Source organism: Bison bison, unplaced genomic scaffold, assembly GCF_000754665.1.
Source record: "Bison bison bison isolate TAMUID 2011002044 unplaced genomic scaffold, Bison_UMD1.0 scf7180017864168, whole genome shotgun sequence".
Classification (NCBI taxonomy): domain Eukaryota; kingdom Metazoa; phylum Chordata; class Mammalia; order Artiodactyla; family Bovidae; genus Bison; species Bison bison.
Genome location: NW_011494740.1, coordinates 435,398 through 441,392, shown reverse-complemented (window position 1 = coordinate 441,392; position 5,995 = coordinate 435,398). Strand labels below are relative to the sequence as shown.

The following is a 5,995-nucleotide window of genomic DNA, read 5'->3' as shown; positions in this document are numbered from 1 at the left end:
GGCGGGGGACCAGCGAGAAATCCGAGGCGCCCGGCGGCGCGTGCGCTGCCCACAGCGCCCGGGGCCGGATCCTCGGCGACTGCGCCGAGCGCCTCCGGAGTCGCGGGGAAGCTCCTCTCGCGGCAGCGGCTGTGGCCGCCGCCGAGTGCGCCGAGGAAGGTGCGGGGCAGTGAGGTGCAGAGAGAGCCGCTGGGGCCCGGCGTCCCCGGGCGGGCGAGGCTGGAGCGCGGCCGAGCCCCTACCTTTCCGGCTGGCGGGACTCCAGCCACGCGCCCTCCCCGGGCGTCCCGGACAGGAAAATCACCAAGGGAAGGCCCGGGGAAAGCGGCGGGTGGCTTTGGACGAGGTAGGAGGATCAGGTTCCACAGCCAAGGAGACACTCCTTTCCCGCCCCGGTTTGTTTGAAAGCTGCAGGGGAGAAAGAGAGGGGCGGCTAGGGAGCTTTCTCCTCCCCGCCGGGCTGGCAGGCGGCAGAAGTAAACACTTTTTGCTTGGCTCGGCGGGGACTTCTGTGACACGAGGCGGGGCAGGCGGTTGGTCCCCAGCAGAAAGGGCGGGAGTGTCCAGAGAGACCAGAATTTCTGGGCTCTGCCCTTCAAGGACAAATGTGTTAGTGCTTTTTGTCTTTTGGAGGAAACGATGCGTTAGGGGGAAGGAAGACGAAATGTGTATTTGCTTGTTAAAATAGGTCTCCCTTGAGAAATGCGTGTACTATAGTGATGATACTTGGATAGCTGTATTTTTTAAATGTCAGTGTTTGTGAAATAAATCATATGCCCTGGGAGAAGAGCCACAGACTTGGGTGCAGTTCAGAGTGAGTAACGTGTCAGGCCCTGAAACAAAGTCCTTTGTGATGGACCTTCTGGTGTTGGTGTTGATTTTAACAACAGCCCTAGGAGGCAGCACTTGTTATTTTCCCAATTTTATCAAAGAATCCGACTCGGCTGAGCACACACACACAATTAAAAAAACCCAGAGAGTTCAGGAATTCCCCAACCGGTACCCTTTCTACAAATTGCCTTTGTAGTAACCCACACAGATTTTGTAATTACAAAGGTGGTACCTCAGACATCTGAGTGGTGGTGATGGATTAGTTCCTCAACTGTGTCTGACTCTTTGAGACCCCATGGACTGTAGACCTCCAGGCTCCTCTGTCCATGGAATTTCCAGGCAAGAATACTGAAGTGGGTTATTTCCTTCCCTCAAGGAATCTTCCTCACCTCACCCAGGAAATGAATCTGGGCCTCCTGCATTTTAGGTGGTTTTCTGCATTGCAGGCAAATTCTCTACTGACTGAACCACAAAGAAGAGGGTATTTGTCCAACTGGGCCCATTTTTCTTGAAGTTACTATGCTCTTTTAGGTTCTGCTGAGTTTATTACCCTTCTTATGTTCATCATCTTCAGAATTAAAGCAGTGATTTTACCTCCTACTCTCTAGCTTTCCTAGGACTTTTTTTTTTTTAAGATGTGGACCATTTTTTGTTAGTCTCTGTGGAATTTGTTACAATATTGCTTCTATTTTATGTTTTAGTGTTTCATCCCCAGGGCACATGAGACCTTGACTCCCTGACCAGGCATTGGAAGGTGAAGTCTTAAACAGTAGACTGCCAGGGAAGTCCCTTTCCTAGGATTCTTGAATCTGCAAAGTCATGTGCTAAGGGAAGAGGCAGTCCATTATTCTTAGGTGACATTTGTGCTTCTTCATAGTCAGTATTGGCCAAGAAGACACTACTCACCATGACCTAGTTCAAATTCCACTGCCTCCTCTGTCCTGTGTGACCTTGAACAAGTGACTTAACCTCAACGTGCTTCCTTTTGTAAAGTGAGAGAGTACAACCTCTCTTCACGGGTTGTGATGAGGATTAAAATAGATGATGAGGTAGAGAGTTCTTGGCACAATGCTTATCACAAAAAAAATCAGGAAGTATGGATATTAACTACCAGTTCTTTCCTACCATGAGTCAGCTACCCTTCATGTATCATGTCTGTTCCTCCAATTCATCCCGCAAACCAGAATAATCTTATCCCAGAAATGACAAAGTGGAGTCAGGAGGTTATGTAATATGCCCAAGATCATACCAACCCATTTTGGAGCTGTGATTTGAATGAAAGTACCTAGAACCAAAATCAGCTCTCTTTCCAGAATGCTTTGCCTGTTATGTAACTATCTGGGCAGGTGCTTTTGACATGTCAAAGATTTTTTTTAATGCAGAATACATTATTTCATGGGCACATGATTGCAACTATGTAAAATTTTTGAATTCTTGTGGAAGGTGGTAAAGAATTAAGCAGGGTAAATTTGTAGCAGTCTCTGGGCTACAATGTTTTCACAATGTAAAGATAATTAACTCAGCCTTTGTATAGATGATTTATTCTAATAAAGTGGGAGGGGAAGGGCCAGGAAATAGAGAACTATTGGGACATGCAGGGTCTTTTAAAGGTCCTTGAAACCATAATATTTAGGCAGTGTACACATAGGGTTGGACCAGTTTGCTAGGTTTGTTTTTTAATTACAGATGGTGTGATCTCTTTGAATTAAAATGACATTGTTTGATGGGATGTATCCCAGGGTATCCAGGGACCGGTGAAAGCCAGGTTCCCCACGCCAGCCTGGAGTGCCATTCAGCACTCTGGAGAATCACAGTCTAAAGTTCAAGAAAGTAGTATTTCTTCCTGACCCCAATATATGATCTGCCTTCCAAATTCTCACACCCTAGACCAAGAGCAGGCTTTCTTGGCATGATTGACATAGGACTGTCTACTCTATGCAGAAGAGACCTACTTGTAGGGGCATACTCTCAGCAGGTCACATCAGATCATAGTAGATGAATCCCAGGACTGGAGATACAAAGTGACAAGAGACCTCTTTCACACAATATCCTCTTTTAAGTTTATGGGGGAAAAAAAAATGTTTTCTTTAACATTCTCAATATGCCAGCAAATTTGGAAAACTCAGCAGGGGCCACAGGACTAGAAAAGGTCAGTTTTCATTCCAATCACAAAGAAAGGCAATGCCAAAGAATGCTCAAACTACTGCATAGTTGTACTCATCTCACATGCTAGCAAAGTAATGCTCAAAATTCTCCAAGCCAGGCTTCAACAGTACACGAACTATGAACTTCCAAATGTTCAAGCTGGATTTAGAAAAGGCAAAGGAACCAGAGATCAAATTGCCAACATCCACTGGATCATCAAAAAAGCAAGAGAGTTCCAGAAAAACATCTATTTCTGCTTTATTGACTATGGCAAAGCCTTTGACTGTGTGGATCACAATAAACTGTGGAAAATTCTGAAAGAAATGGGAATACCAGACTACCTGACATGCCTCTTGAAAAACCTGTATGCAGGTCAGGAAGCAACAGTTACAACTGGACTTGGAACAACAGACTGGTTCCAAATAGGAAAAGGAGTACATCAAGGCTGTATATTGTCACCCTGCTTATTTAACTTACATGCAGAGTACATCATGAGAAATGCTGGGCTGGATGAAGCACAAGCTGGAATCAAGAGTGCAGTGAGAAATAGCAATAACCTCAGAAATGCAGATAACACCACCCTTATGGCAGAAAGTGAAGAAGAACTAAAGAGCCTCTTGATGAAAGTGAAAGAGGAGAATGAAAAAGTTGGCTTAAACCTCAACACTCAGAAAACTAAGATCATGGCATCTGGTCCCATCGCTTCATGGGAAATAGATGGGGAAACAATGGAAACAGTGTCAGACTTTATTTTTGTGGGCTCCAAAATCATGCAGATGGTGACTGCAGCCATGAAATTAAAAGATGCTTGCTCCTTGGAAGAAAAGTTATGACCAACCTAGACAGCATATTAAAAAGCAGAGACATTGCTTTGCCAACAAAGGTCTGTCTAGTCATGGCTATGGTTTTTCCAGTGGTCATGTATGGATGTGAGGGTTGGACTCTAAGGAAAGCTGAGCACCGAAGAATTGATGCTTTTGAACTGTGTTGTTGGAGAAGACTTGAAAGTCCCTTGGACTGCAAGGAGATCCAACCAGTCCATCCTAGAGGAAATCAGTCCTGGGGAGTTGGTGATGGACAGGGAGGCCTGGTGTGCTACAATCTATGGGGTTGCAAAGAGTAGGACACAACTGAGCAACTTAACTGAACTGAACTTAACATTCTCAAGGCTTGGGGGATTTAGTTTTAAACAGTACCTGGCTCAAGACTGAACTTGACCAACATACAGTCCTTCTTCCAACTCTAGGTAAAGATCCTGCCAGATCTGTCTTCTGATTATCTTGTGGTTTTATCTCCTACAAGCAATTATTTGTCACAGTGGTAAAAAAATCCGCCTACCAGTGCAGGAGATGTAAGAGACACAGGATCCACCCCTTATTCCGGAAGATCCCCTGGAGCAGGTAATGGCACCCTACTCTAGTATTCTTGCCTGGAGACTTCCATGGACAGAGGAGCCTGGTGGACTACAGTCCATGGGGTCACAAAGAGTCAAAGCCGACCAAGTGACTGAGCACAGGAAACTAAGACCTATCACACTGCCTGGTGCAGCCAAAAAGACAATTCAAGGATATGTGGATCTCAAAAATAATAAACCAGTGTGTAAGGAATGTAAATCTTAACTTAGAGCTATGACTCTGCCAGCAATGTAGAAAGTGGCAGTTAGTACTCTCAAGCGAACCCTAACTTCTCCAACATCTCTATTCCAGAGCAGGGTATCAGCTACATGTTTGCATACATAAATAAACATTGTATTGTTTTCCCCAGAATTGTGAGTGCATGAGAAAGGAATTCAAGTCTACCAGAAAGCTTATTTGCCACTTCATAAATGATAGTGTCTCCTGATTGTGCTTGTCCTGTCAAGGTTTCAGAGGTCTTAGTGGCTCAGTAGTTATCAGGGACTGTATTTACTCTCCTTCAACAAGCTAGCAGAGGAGGGTGGAACTGGGGCTCAAAGTGTTCTAAGCACAGGAGCATGTCAGTATCTATATGATGGGAGGCACAATTAAGACAGCTGATGGAAAATGATTGCAATATTATTAAAAATGGTTAATATCCAGAATAAATTAAGAATTCCTATGGATCAAAAAACAAAAAATAAGACAACCCATTTAAAAATAGAGCACAGAACATCAGCAAGCAATTCACTGAAGAAATACAAATTATCCAAAAACTTGCAAAAATTTTAGTGTCTTTTTTAAATAATAAAACTATGTGAAAAAATCTAGACAGTAATGAGAAATCAGAGAAGCAAAAAAAAAAGGGGGGGGGCGGTGAAAGAGTTAATGAGAGCTCCACTAGCTATCCAGTGCTTAAGAATCTTCCTGCCAGTGCAGGGGATGTGGGTTTCACAACTATGCAGCCCAGATGCTGCAACTACTGGAACTCAACTGCTCTAGAGTCATGCTCCGTGACAAGAGAAGCCACCACAAGGAGAAGCCTGAACACTGCAACAAAGACCCAGCACAGCCAAAAATAAAATAAGTGAATCTTTTTTTAAAAATAAGTGAGTTAATGAATTTCTGGCAAAGGTGGCAAGGAATCTATTCAAGTAAGTGTAAAGAACTACTTCCTTTTTAGAGGGCAATTTGGTGGCTGCTATCAGATCAGGGAAGGAGTACATCAAGGCTGTATATTGTCACCCTGCTTATTTAACTTATATGCAGAGTACATCATGAGAAATGCTGGGCTGAAGAAGCACAAGCTGGAATCAAGATTGCTGGGAGAAATACCAATAACCTCAGATATACAGATGACACCACCCTTATGGCAGAAAGTGAAGAGGAACTCAAAAGCCTCTTGATGAAAGTGAAAGAGGAGAGTGAAAAAGTTGGCTTAAAGCTCAACATTCAGAAAACGAAGATCATGGCATCTGGTCCCGTCACTTCATGGCAAATAGATGGGGAACAGTGGAAACTGTGAGAGAGTTTATTTTGGGGGCTCCAAAATCACTGCAGATGGTGATTGCAGCCATGAAATTAAAAGATGCTTGTTCCTTGGAAGAAAAGCTATGACCAACCTA

The 5,995-nt window shown here is 44.1% G+C and overlaps 1 protein-coding gene and 1 long non-coding RNA gene across 5 annotated transcripts in view; one reads left to right on the top strand and one right to left on the bottom strand.

Annotated features, from left to right (window-relative positions):
- The window catches only part of ST3GAL6 (ST3 beta-galactoside alpha-2,3-sialyltransferase 6), an 88,930-nt gene extending 87,820 nt beyond the window's left edge, over positions 1-1,110 (bottom strand). For 2 of the 4 annotated variants that reach the window (XR_825456.1, XM_010841926.1), the window contains exon 1: positions 243-1,100. The gene's annotated coding sequence lies outside the window, so the exon portion shown is untranslated. Of the gene's footprint in view, positions 1-242 lie in introns of all 4 variants that reach the window. The other 2 variants (XM_010841936.1, XM_010841935.1) reach the window with 2 other exon arrangements.
- LOC104990047 overlaps positions 1-5,995 on the top strand; it is a 15,773-nt gene that overhangs the window by 668 nt on the left and 9,110 nt on the right. The window lies entirely within an intron of this gene.